Genomic DNA, 13,756 nt, shown 5'->3' on the forward strand with positions numbered 1-13,756 from the left:
GGCCCCCAGAGAGCACCCCTAGTCCCACACTCGGAATCCTCGGGGGAGCGCAGGCCCTGCCTGCCCCTTGCGCTGGCGGGGGATACTCTGACAGAGGGCTGGGGTGGGCTGTGCTCTCACCCCCGGCTCTTCTGGGTACAGGAAGCGTTTTCACATGGCAGTGTTTGAAATCCTTTCTCAGCTTCTACCTGGCTAAGGCGACGCCAGCAGCCTTTGCTGCCTCCAGTAGGACTTTCAGGAGCTTGCTAGCCACAGACCGAATAGCTTTTGCATCAGAGCAAGGATGCATTGCTCCAGATGCACCATTTGTCTTCACTTCTCCCCCATCAAAGCGTGTCCCTCACTCAGAACTACATCCATGTCAGGTTTCTTTTGAGAACAAAAGAATGCCGTAGGCCTGTCTAAAGAACAAAAATCAGCATAAATGCATGTGCTTTTCTCCTGGTCAGATGGCAGATTTTGAAGAAGGAGACAAAGGGAATTTTACCAAACTTGCCCCGCATCATAAATCATTTCTGAGCTAAGAGTAAGTAGGGCAGTTCAATCCCCGGTGCTGTCTCTTCCAGGATGTTTCAAAGCGCCTGGAAATGCTCCTCTACGCAGCACGGTCCCAGCCTCACTTTGTCACCATTATTTTTGTGACATGAAGATCCCCCCCAAACGCAAAGGAGTGAAGGAATCGCTGTTCTGTGACAGAGGCACAACCTAACATTACGCATCTGAACGGGGAGGGCTTTAGGGTCAGCAACCCTCTGCCCCACACCACCACCCATCTTCGGTGAGTAGCCAGGGTTTGGTTTGTTGAAATATCCATGATTACTTGGGTGAAACAGCACGGTCCCTGTGACAGACACTTCTTTCTGTGCTTGTGAGATGGCAGGGTCCCTCTGACTCTCTCCCCCACTACCTGCGTGGACCCAGTTTACCAGACAAGCTGTTTTATCAGATCTAAATCAAAACTAGAAGGAGCAGAGGCAGTTACTACACTTCACTTGCCTGTCCCATGAGCTGCATCAAACCAGCTGAGGAAAAGTCCTGCGGGGGGCGGGGGGGTAGGATCGCAGGCGTTGTAGAGCAGCACCCCGTGCTCGGCCTGCTTCCACATCTCAGGGCAAACGTTTGGCTTTCCTCTCTCATTTTCCTGGGTAGAGCGGTGAGGTGCTGGAGCAGTAACCCAGTTGCCCTTTTAATGGGATCACAGACAGCCCCCTGTTCATCCCTGCATCCCTCCCTCCATTTAACAAAACACTAATAAAATGGCATCAAGATTTCTGCCTCATTTTTTTTAAAAAAAAGTGGAAGACGCTTTCCAGCCCCAGCTACCCAGAGAGAAGTTGCAACAGGCATATAAATAGATTTTTAACCCCAAACCTGACTCCTCTCGTATGAGCTTTATTATGCAGCTATCACCTAGCTATCGTCTAGGAGACAAAACTTGCCTTCCTTATTTGAGTACAATTCCCAGTTTCCCCAACAGGATCCACACCTGCGAAATGACTGCACCAGGCAGGTCTAACACCAATTTGGTCGTCATATACCAGTCCCGCAGTAGCTAAGGACTTGCAAACATCCCCAAGAATGTCTGACAAACATTTAAAAGCAAAGAGCCCTTGCGAAGCAGGAGAGGGGGGAAAAGAAGTCAGGGTTTCAATGCAAAAAGGAAAGAGCTTCAGAAAGCATTTGCTGGACGTTAAATCCAAAATCAGATTGGGTGAAGTGAGCCTCTTCTGGTTAAAAATAAGTCCCAAATCCAGATCATTTTCTAGCATATTATGCAATTAAAAAAAGAAAGGCGGGGGGAGGGAGCAAGCTGAGCGGAGCTGAGGAACGGGTAGGCTGCCATCCAAGCTCCTTGGCCAGCTACCAGCGATCCCCGCGCCTGGAATCTCGGGTGAACAAAACCTCTGAAATTTAGCACTACTGCCGAAGTCTGGTTTTTCTCTGCTCCCTAGTGTCACTTCCATGGACTACTCCAGAGCTGTGCACGTGGGTTTGGGGTGTGAGGGGGGGCTTCACTGTTCAAATGTTCACGATGGCCACGCTTCCTTCCACTTCGGACAGACAGAGCAAGAAAGGGAGGACCGGGTTAGCAAGAATCGAAACCCCTGCCCAAATCCAGCATGTTTTCAAAGCAGCGATGGGTTAGGAGGAGAGCTAGCAGCTTTCCATCCCTTCCTACTACCTCCTCCCCCTGAAAAAAGACAGGCTCCATCCTAAAGACATACCAATGCTCCTTCTGCAATGCTCTATTTAAAGGAGAAATTTTTACATGGCTCAGGGACTAGGAGAGTTTTGAAGTTTGTCAGGCTCTGCGAGGAATGTATGAAAATATTCACTGCACAAAGCAAACCTTTCTCCCCACGATAAAGAAAAGAGACCATTCGGGTGGCCACGCTCCATTCCCTGTACTCGATTATTAATTATTATTGTCAGGGGACGTCGGCAGGCATTTCAAATGAACCCAATTGAGCCCATTTGCATCCAAGATTGAGGTGCTGCTAGTTATGACGTTTTTTAAGGTGATCGGTAAGAGCTATGGGACCATCATTAGTAAACACGACGATAATCTCGCTACGTCATTTTCCAGGACGCTTAGAAATGATTCAAGGTTTCCTGTATGTGTGACTGTCAAGCTTTCACATCTCACTCGATCTTCACATAGCTTGGTTCAGAGCTTGTCCTTTTAAAAAATAGAATAGATCAGGCAACTCCCAATTTCACCTACTCGCTTTTCAGCGCAGCTTTCAGTTTCCTTTTCCCCAGAAATGCTCTCTGAAGCGAGTTTAACTATTGAAGCGGCAAAGCAGGATGCCAGCCTAAGCAAGGGGATTTTATTCCCCAAAACAGGGGGCTCAAATGAGCACCTCTAGACTCTCAGCTTTAGAGAGTTTTATTTTATCCCCTTCTCCTCTGGCATGCAAATGGGAATTGTAAAAACATTTTCCTCCAGTTTCCATAAATCACTTTATTCATTCTAAGCAAAGCAAGGAGGCAGTATCTTTTTAGACCAACTGATAGAGTTGGTAAAAACAGATGGGCTTCAGGCTTGCAAGCCTTTCTCTAGATCTCCAAAAAGGAATTTTATAGTTTCTGACCACTACAGCTTAAGACAACATTGCCTGTTTGTTCTTTACAGTTCAAACCATTTCTTCCCTCCTTCAACCAACAGTTTCAGGCCTACATTAAAGAGATCAATTTTGTACCTCTTAAGATACTGAACAACATTAAAAAAAAAAATAGTAAGCTGTACAATGCCAGCATTTGATCTGGTTCTGTTCATCTCAAAAACTTTGCTCCTAGCCTTTCCAGCCAAAGCTCCTGCTGGGAAAATGAAAACGCCAAACTTACAGTTTGGGTTGGCCAAAGATCAGTACAAAATGAGATATATTCACACCTTCCCAAGTGTCAGAAGACAGAGTTGGCCTACCAAGTCATATGGCCATAACTGGGGGCAGCCAGACAACAGCAACCCACCAAAATGCAAGACTGGACAGGCAGCGACAAAGGGTCACGTCCATGGAGGGCCTTTCGTGCATCCATTTTGGCAATCCCAGCAATCCCAGCCAGATGTACTTCTGCTGCATTTCCATCCATCTGCCAGCAAACGTCATTTTGGGGCCAAGCGTTAAGAGTTGAGATGGGATGTCGCTTTGGTTTTGTTGTTGTTTTAATAAAGGGTTTAATGCAGGGTTTTGGTATGCAAGTTAGTTTTCAATGTTACTAAGGTATGTGGAACCAGAAAGCTGAAGAAAGGCAATGGAAAAACTGCATTTATCTGGGGTGGGGGAGAGTTACTTGGAGATCTTCCCCAATATTATCCACCAGCTGGCTCCAGCTCTGAAAGACCCAGACCCAAAAGCTGAACCATTGTTGCTGAGAAAGATTCAACTTGCTTTTTTGCCCATTTAGGGCAATTGCACGCGCCTCAGAGACAGAGAAACCCTAGCATTGTTTGGGAGTTGGGTTTTCTTAATCGAAAAACAAAAGTAATATATATTTTTTTCATTTGCATGTCATTTAGCTTCCTTTTATTGGCTCTGTATGCTCTTCAGACAGAGCTGGAAAAAAATGCAACTGGGGCTCAGCAGAAGAGATAATCAGCCTGGAGCGGGTGGTTCTCTGGAGTCAACCATCATCGATTAGACACAGAAAAGCTTGTGCAATGCCTGACTATGTCTCTGAGCCCACTTAGTGACGAATCCTTCACTCTCCAGAGGACAGAGGTATGCGCACATCGTGACAGAAGTATTGTATTTATCGACTGTACTTAGGATGTTATACCTTGTCACTGCTGGACTATTTCTGAAGTCTTTAATAATTGGGAGTTTGGCATAAGGAAGCATTGGATATATAAAAATGAAGGGGAATAAATGATTTGGTTATCTCACCAATAATAAAAACACCCTTTAATGTTAATTCTTAAAGGCTTTTAACAGTTTAGTTTAAAACGTCTCTCAAGACTGAGGGCTTTTCTTGGAAATCAATTCCACAACCCACTAGTCCCTCCCCACTCATCAAGGCAGACAGGAAGGAAAAAAAGAAAGAGGAACCGAACACCAAGAGGGACAGCGGAAAGGGATCTTTAAGAAGTTACATTTCCACTCACGTATTTACACCACCATTTCAGTTGGTCTAGGGGATGAACAGCTTAATACAGCGAGGTTCGCTTTTAGAACGAACACCACGTTGCTCACAAAGGTAACAGCATCAAACCCCAGAGTCCACAGGCAACCATTCCTCCCCACGCAGCCGAAAGCCAAAGGAGAGATGTGAACAGCAGGGGCTTATGCAAAAAGTGGAGTTTAAAGCAGGGCCAGTTACTTTCTGAAATCTTGGGTAATTAAAACCACAGGGGAAAATAAAAGAGAGCGAGCAAGAAAATCGCAACTTGGGTGAATTAAAATAAAACACTACTTCACACATACATGTGCGCAGAAAAAAAAACCACAAAAGCCCCCCAAACCACAAGGAGAATACTGAATTGGCACATTTCATTCCCAAAACAAAGTTTCCAAACCTCAGGTGTAAATGAACCTCACCAGGGCTTCTCAGAGACTATCCAGTAAATTACGCAAGCGCTTTCTGTGTCATTTCTGGCACATGAAATACTATTTTCCTCTCCTCCATCCCTCACTCCTCATCCTTGAGGGTTGCATTGGCTGTATCCTGGCCCAACGGTAGTCAATGAATGTTTTGTTACTGACTTCAGCAGGATCAGGATTTGGCATAGATAGCTGCAGGACCAAAATAAAAAGGCCTTTTGTGCCAACTGGGTTCAACTGGCAAGACGAGGGGCTGGATCCTCTGAGCTAGCAGAGGCAGGCTGGGCTGCCGCGAGGCACTTCAGTCCTGCTGGATCCAGCCTGAGGGACCACTTGAACTTGTAACCAGTCCCCATGACTTCAAAGCATCTGTCCCCTAGAGCTAGGAAGACAAACAGGTAAACCTCTCTCTCCCCATCCCTGTTTCCACATCCCCAAGGCCACAGCAGAGAGAAGGAGAGTGGCCATATCTCAGGAAGAGCCCCTCGGGGCAGGACCATGGGCTCACGGACTGCGGAATGATGCTCCCTGGCCTGCAAGATCCTGGCAAAGCAGAGCAAACCTGCCCCGGCAGCTGGGAGCCAGCCTGCCCTCTGAGAGCGCAGGCATCCTCCTCCCATTCAAAGTTGGAAAGGAAGAGAAACAGTGGAGGAGAACGCCAGTATAAATCTGGCACCCTTTCCCAGCCTCGCTAAAAACAAGGAAGAAAGCTGAACAGCCCAGGTGTGGAGGTTTAACTCCCAGGACTGGAGCAAATAAGCAACATGGACTTTCAGAGGTGACAGCCACCGTGTGATGAAAGTCACCCCTCCTTGAAGATTTCATCTGTTGACACCAGGGTCTTTAAATCCTGGCACAGCGGCATCCCTGGGAGCTAGTACAGCATGTACCACGCAGTAACGCACGGCTACGTTCAATATGCTGCAGCTGGCTCACAATTTGTACGCTGACTGGTGGTGTGGGTTTTTCTTTTTTTTTTTTTTTTTTTTTTTTTTTTTTTTTGCAAGGCTGCTTCTCGGGAGCTGATGCAGATTTTACTTGTTTGAGTGTAATGCGTCCATGTTCCCTGGCTAGAGAGGACTCCTGACAACCGCTGCCTGGTAAGAATTGGGTGTCATGTCACACGTGAGTCAGAAAACAAAACCCCCAACCCTAGACAAAAGGTACAGGGAATGGAGCTGTGCTGGGATTTGTCCTCTCCAGACCCAGTGCTCAGACATTCCCCATTTACAAGGTTTGTTTTCCCCAACACTTACATTGTACATTGATTCCGGCTGCTTTTTTTTTTTTTTTTTTTTAAACTGAGTGAGGTTTAGTAAGCACTTACAAAACTCTCCTTTAGAGCTATATCAAAAAATTGGCCTCCTGGGTAGCTCTGTGCTTCCAGAGAGTACAGGGAATTGTTTTTATGCTTGCAAGCCTTCGCTGCAAGGCTGTCGGCGCCAGCAGTGTAAGTGGCAGGTATTTCTCACATATATTTTATAGGGACCTAACTCTGCCCATCTCCTGAGGTGGATGGGTAAACCTCGGCTCTTCCAGAAGAAGCAGAGGCAAGCAAAGCTGCTCAGCACCCCACTCCTGCATTTAGCAAGAAAGGCAGCTTTCCTCTCCCTACAGAAACGCAGTCTTAGCCCCCCGCTTTAGGCACACACGAGTGAAGACTGGGGGAGAGCAGTTAGCAAGCTGAGTGACAGGGGTCTTTTCCAGTCTGAAGTTAAAAATCGAAATAAGAAAGGAAACCATAGTGGGTGACTTTCAGAGGCTAATCTAAGCAGGAATTAGTTAGGGACTGCGCAAGGAAACCTCTTGGCAAACAGGAGACAAGACATCAGAGGAAGCTCAGACTCTCATCTGAGGAGCATCTGAAGTCATGCAGCTCTCGTGGGGGTTGACTTTCCTACTCCGAGCCTGGAGTCCCCAGGTCCCCGAAGGAGTGTCCATGTTAATTAGAAAGTAAGGTGAAGCCTTCCCTAGCAAATAAGCAATGCAATTATAAAGCCAGTCAATAGTGTAACGCCAGCCAACGTGTTCCAGCGATATTTTGAAACTGTAATCTGATCCTACTGTTTCCATCTTCGTGCCTTGCCTGCTCTCCCTTGTTGCATACTGTACTATTTGAGGCCCAGAGGGCAAAGCAAGCTCTTGCTGTTTGTTAATGATCAGAAACTGTGTTTCGAGTGAGAGCTCTACGTGCACCGCCCACACTACTTTCTTGATAGTTTCTTAAACTTGCAGCCCGTCGAAGCCCTGCTAGAAGGCTCTCTGAAAAACAAAAGTGAGCAAAACAACCAAAAACACAACTACAAACTCCACTTCTGCCTTCAGTTTCCAGCTCCTTTTTGCCACGCTAAAAAAAGGCAAAGCCACAGTCTAAAGCAATCTCCAACTCTGTAGTGTGTTAAGTCTTGCAGGAAACATATGCTTCTATTAAATTGGAAACAGTTTCTAATGCTGTCAGTTTGCTAAATGTAACATGTTCCCTTGGAAGAAGTGGAGCAGTTTTAATGTTTTTGACTAACGGCACACACCAAACAGAGTATGTCTGATAAAGCTGGAATGGGCTCCAATAAATATAGCTTAGAATAAATTACTGCCTCATTAAGTAATTGTTTGGAAAAAGGAGAGCAGGTTTTCTAGATTATAGCTGTGTTATTAAGGGTGTTTATAATATTAGGAATTCTATCAGGGTAGCAGAACGTAATGCAAGTTTAAATCAGACGAGCACTTGTTAGCTCATTAAACCATTAAAGGCTACCCTGGCAGAATTAGAAGGTGAACAAGACCGCACAGGTTCTGTGCATGGAAACCTAGCTAGGTGTATTTCAAAAGAGCTGTGAGGTTGAAGTCAAGAGCAAAAGCTCTGAGCAATTCTGACAACTTCTTTTCAGTAAAAAGCAAGGGGGGGGATATAGCTTTGTAACATACCGGGGCTAAAAAACATTTATTCAACATAGGTTTTATTCATGTACAGGAAGGCAGTTGTCTTTGCTGGAAAAAAAAAACAACCCAGATTTGGATTGCCCAGCAGAAGTAAATTTCTATCTCAAAGGTCTCACACAGCCAAAATGTCAATTCTCGCATGTTCTGCTTCAGACAGGACTTCCCATCAGCATCCTTACAACAGCGCCCAGAAGATGCAAACAAGACCCCAGCCTGCCCTTTTTTGGTCTTGTCCTTAACTGGAAGTTTTATGAAACAAGCTTTCTATGATTGCTAATGCTGCCTCAGCCCTTCGCAGGCCTGGTGCAGACGCGGCCCTGCTGACCACCAACCCCAGCAGTACCTGCTTTGAGCCAGACCAGGGTGGAGGATTCTCCCCTTCCCACTACCGGGAACTGTTTTTTTAGGGTTAGTCACTGCGGGCAGAGAAATTTTCAGCAAGATGGCAAAGCTGCCCTCTCCTCGGGTCACATCTGTGCCGAATCCTCTTTACGTCCTTCCCCAGGATGGCTGCACACACCGTCTACTCACAAGAGCACCCGTGCCACCACACAGGAGGAACAGCTTGGCTGAGACTCTGTGCTTCAAAGGGCCACCCAAAAGAGCTGGGCCGAGGTTATTCTGAAATTCGGGTCTCCACGTGGCAGCATTAAGGAAGCAGCCAGGCCTGCCAAGCATGAATCAAATTACACTGTGCTGTGTACACACGGGCTGAGCAACTCTGCTGCCAATATCAAAAGCTCAAGGACTAGGAGCTGCATTACACACCTGGGCATCAGTAGTAGGAAATCAGAGCTGCGGTAAATAAAACCAGGCACAGCACTAGGCCAGCTCCTCGGACTTTACTATGTGATTGGCTAATTATTCAGCAGAGTCTGCCTGTTGTCACCCAAAAAATATGCGAGGGCTTCTACGCACAAGCCTCTCCGGGATCAGCCAAGAAGCTCCCCCTGCTCCACATCACGGTTTCTTTTCACAAGTCCGGCACACCAGGGCTCGTTGCCTGGAAGCAGGAGATGCCGGTCCCGCAAGCAGGACCACAGCACGATGGAATCTCCCTGCCAGTGGGCAAGGAGCCATGTCGGAGCCGGTGCGCACAGCTCCGCGCTGGGAGAACCAGGGCCATAATCTCTTCAAGCGGTGGATCTGCAGCAATTAAGAAGGCTGTGTACCGCTTCAGGGCCCAATTCAGCCAAGGGCTGACTGCCTTCCATTTCTTCCCACTGCAGAGCCAGCAGGCATCGGTACAGCGAAAGCGCTGGCTAAAAAGAAGCACCTTACTTGTAAATTAAATTCAAAACAATCTGAAAGAGCTAGCGCGGCCACCAGAAAGTGACACAGGCTAGCAAACACACGCTCCCTTTTCACTGCTAAAATTACATGCCTGTAATGACAAGATGCTACTGGTCAGACTCTAAGGGAGAATGATGAAATAGCAAGACCAGCTATACATCCCTCCTCCCCTGCAACGTCGCTCTGAACAATAGATTACGGCAACGTTGTATTATATTGTACAAGACATCTCTATTGGCACACGCATGTCACGGTCTAGCTGATATTTTTAGCGTACGTAGGGACTGAGTATTGTAGACCCATCTTCACTGGATGCGTATAATTCCTACAAAGGTTAATGAGAATTGTGCGTGCATCCAAGAGAGACGAGACCCCTTTGTGTATAATAAGAGAGAGTTTTTCTCGCGTATGTATAATTACTTGGATTGAATCCTGGCTTTCAAGCGTATCGTATCATCTTTTCCCCAAAGATACCTTGTTTTTCCCCCTTGTCGTAGACCCTTAACAAACACATGGGGGGGGGAAAATACCCATGCTACTGTGGAAAGAACTGAATGGTTTGCCAAAAAGTAGGTTATTGCTCTGAATACAGTGTTGAATAAATTATTACAGTCAAACTGAAAAGCAGCAAATGGCAGGGGGGAAGAAGAGAAGAGGAAAAAAAACTCTAAAGAAACGTATACTGCAAAATGCAACATACATCCCAGCAATGACAAATCATTTTCGTTTCTGGCCTGCAGGTTTTATTTGCTAACCAGTTTCTCGCTACTGAGAGTTAAAAGAAGAGAAAAGAAAGGTGTTTCCCTGGCATTTTCAAAAGCAGCTATATGGCATATGAGTCGTTTTCAACATTTTTGCTTAAATGAAATGAACACAGCCCTGCAAACAAGTATATTCTGTGAAAAAGCACCCACTCACCCCCAAGTTTCTCTTAAAGAGGTGGAAAAGCTGTTGGACACTTCTCCACCACCAGTGAAAACAAACAAAAAAAAAAGGTAGTTAAAGTTTGACATGAAAGTTTGCTAAGACTGTGTTAAGTGATGTTAGACAAGATGATAACTGTTGGCCTTTCAGTCCAGTGTACTAAAGCTCTTGCGTTTGTTGAAATACAGCATGTGTTTTCAGGTCCAACGAAGGAGCCTTCTGAAAACTGATAAAGGGAACTTTGGCCAGCCTTGAACTGTTCTCAACCTGTTACAGCTACGAGTTAGGGACGAAAGAGATCCCATTTTTTGTGGCAGCTACTTGATTTCACAATAAAAACTACTACACCAAAGCGATACCCCTTTAAAACAGCCACCATGGGATCCACGTAACTTTTATGTGTAGTAATTTAAACATTCTCAAATAAATCATTTGAACTTATACAGGGACACCCTTTTAATAGTGTATTTTAACAACATGTGTATTAAACCTGTATTTTGAAGCAGGCTTAGTACAGGTCAATTAACATGGAACAAACAAACTTAACCACAAACTAAGTCTTTGGAAATTGGGAGTGGAAAACACAGAAGGAGAAGAGATCAGGAAGCTGAAACTAAATGTCCTAAACTTCATTTCATAGTCAGTCAGGCACAACCCATTCACCTCACCCAAGATAGTATTACACTGATTTTCCCCACAATTAAAAAAAAACCCGCATGAGAGCACATATGTACCACGTATGTTCCACTGCCAGTGAGGGGAAGCACAGCAGCAATAGGAAGCTTTACACTGTATGTTACACACACAGAAAATATTCTCTCTCTTGTGTTCATTCGCAAGTTATTTCTGGAATACTTTAGTTAGGGGAGGAAAGGGGAAGCGTTGTTTAGAAGGGCCAATTTTGCCAAACAGATGGAGTAGGAGGGTAAGGGAGACCGTGAGCTAGATCACAGGAGGGTAACCTAAGCAGGTTATTGTACCCCTGGGACAGCCAGCATGAAAGTAGTCCTGGTCAAAATCCCTCCAACCGCAGCTCGGACTAATGAGGTGTAAGTCCCTCCTCCTACACAGGGACAGGCGAGGGCACAAGAACGGACTAGCAACAAATCATGCTATACAAAAAATGCTTAAATAGAGTGGCTTCTCTCTCACATGCACACACATACACATGCACAGAGCGATAAGAAAGCAAAATGTTACCACTGTTTAAAAAAAACACTGTGGTTTGTGCATGAACACCAGTCTCCTATCTTGATGAAATGTATAGTTTAAAAATATGCAAATGATATGCATGCACGTGTATGTGTATCTATTAAACGCTTCTTCCGAGGGTGAAAGACTGCCTGTAAAAACACATGAAAAGTAAAGAGTTTGTGGAGGCACCGGAAGATGATGATGTATTTCTGAATTAGGTTTTAAAACTTCATTTTGCAGCTACCTGAAGTTAAGACAAAGCTGCCTTTAGGCATTTCAAACTAGTCAGACCTGCTGTAGCAGTTGCAGTCTGCTTCAAATATGCCCTCCACGCTCCTTTCAACCTCCACCCCAACATATATCCGCATAGTTTACCTCCAATCATGGGTGGTTCTTTCTATAGCGCAGTTCATGCAACCTTATTGCCTGCCTGGCACGACAGGAGTTTTTAAAAGACTAATGTTAGAGGCAACTATAAGAAACTGTAAGAAAACAGCTGATAATTGTCACTTTTCCATTAAAGGTGAGCGTGGCTCAAATAGCACAAGGGTTTCCCAGGGGGATGGAAAATCTGGGATCAAGAAAACAGTTTTATTCATTACAGCTCATGCCAGCAAGTTTTAGGGCGAGTTTAGATCTTTCCACCAACTCAGGGTTCCTTTGAAAAGGGAACTTCTTTCTTCTGCTACTTCCATATACCGCCCAGTTTTAAAAATAACATTAAAGAAAACAACCCACATTTGCACTTTTCTCTTTGTATTCTACTATATTAAGAATACAATTTTTATTCTAACTTCACTGGAAGCAGAAGCTGCCAGATGAAAACCAATACATCTTACTGGTGTGAAAGCAAAGTAAACAGGCTTTAGCTCCTAATAATTACACAGACAGACTCATGTCATTCAACACCACTTAAAACTCAATTCTAGAGCGATATTAATGAGAAATTCCTCTTTAAGGCCACTGCTCCTCAAAACACTGATCATGTTATATAGGTTGGGAACTTCAGACATTGTATGCCAACACCTACAGTTTCACGTACCATGCAGAGCAGAGTACTGAGCCCGGCCCCTTATTTGGAAGAATAATGGTTTGAACTTGCCTAATGCAGGACTCTGAGCATGGTTTTAATATCACTGCAGCAGCCTGAATCCACAGTCACTCTGATGTGGTGGTGGCTGCTGTCTTACTTGAGCTAGCTGAGCCTCCACCCTCGAAGAAGGGACACGTGAAAACCAAAAACTCGCTCTCTGGTGACCTGACAGCTTCTTCGGTCCTTTCAAGCCATCTTGCTCCTCGTCACAACTTAAAGCCATTTCTGAAGACCGATGGGGCTGTACCGCCAGCTGCCCAATGCCCCTGGAGACCAGCTCTGCTCTCCCTTGGAAATGCCCCTCAAATCAGCTCTTCCCCACCCAGGAATTCCCCTTTGCGCCAGAGGAATCTCCCCGCTGCAGGTCTAGAGAGTCTTCACAGCTCCTCCTGGCCACTTCGCAATGACACCGAGCATCTGACACATTAATCAGGAGCCATCAGTGAAGCAAACGTCACCGAGCAGTTTCTATTCTGCAGAACACCACACCATTTAATACTCATACAGCCATGAGACGGAGGGTAGGGACCCTGCTGTGATCGGTGCTGTACAGATACAGGATACGGATACAGCCTATTTCTTCCACAAAACCTCTGCTGTCTCCCAGAAACACATTTGCTTTGGACTGTTTTGCTCAACTTCAGTTGAGTTCTGTTCAGAACACCCAACGGCAAAGTTAGCAGTGCATTTACAGGGCTTTCTTTCCCCACTTGTGTCGAACAGTCAGCATTGTTATCTTATTTTTTGTTATAGTGTTTGCACTGGTAATGCTGAACAAACCTGAAGCCTCTACTACAGCAAACACAGAAATTGACTTTGTTTATAAAAGAATTAAAGAACTGATACATGTTGAGGGTCTCTCCATTTACAGAAAACAGGCACTTCTTCTTGAGAGCACAGTTTCTCTGACTGATGGAAGTTTAGAAATAAAACAAGTGGCAAAAAACATGCAATTATATCCCCCTGAAGAAAATGAGCTCTGTTCTCAGATTGGCAAATTCCATTTTCTACGAACTATTAATTAGCAAAAGATTCATCTACACTAAAGATCTGTGCTTACTGCCAACCGGCTTACATTTAAGCTGGACCTTGCTCTCTCCTTTGGAACACTCCTGATCTTTGGACTTGGTAACTGAAAGCTGCCGTTTCTGGCACTGATTTGTGTGTGTGTGCATGTTAAGGAACCGTTGCAACTGGAGCTGTCTCCTCATGAGCCGGTTACACATATAAAGCCGAGTTAAAAGGCGTCTCTCTCGCTACGAAGCTCTTA

General features: G+C 45.3%; 1 protein-coding gene across 13 annotated transcripts in view; it reads right to left on the reverse strand.

Annotated features, from left to right (window-relative positions):
- Positions 1-13,756, reverse strand: part of SERTAD2 (SERTA domain containing 2) — an 85,130-nt gene that overhangs the window by 6,580 nt on the left and 64,794 nt on the right. The window contains exons 2-3 of one of the 13 annotated variants that reach the window (XR_012673221.1): positions 8,751-9,240; positions 8,372-8,649 (exon numbers count right to left, since the gene is read on the reverse strand). The exons of 9 other annotated variants lie outside the window; for them this stretch is intronic. The gene's annotated coding sequence lies outside the window, so the exon portion shown is untranslated. Of the gene's footprint in view, positions 1-157; positions 1,162-8,325; positions 8,348-8,371; positions 9,241-13,756 lie in introns of those variants that run through there. 3 more of the 13 variants (XM_075147632.1, XR_012673222.1, XR_012673220.1) reach the window with 3 other exon arrangements.

This window comes from Calonectris borealis, chromosome 3 (assembly GCF_964195595.1).
Source record: "Calonectris borealis chromosome 3, bCalBor7.hap1.2, whole genome shotgun sequence".
Lineage (NCBI taxonomy): Eukaryota > Metazoa > Chordata > Aves > Procellariiformes > Procellariidae > Calonectris > Calonectris borealis.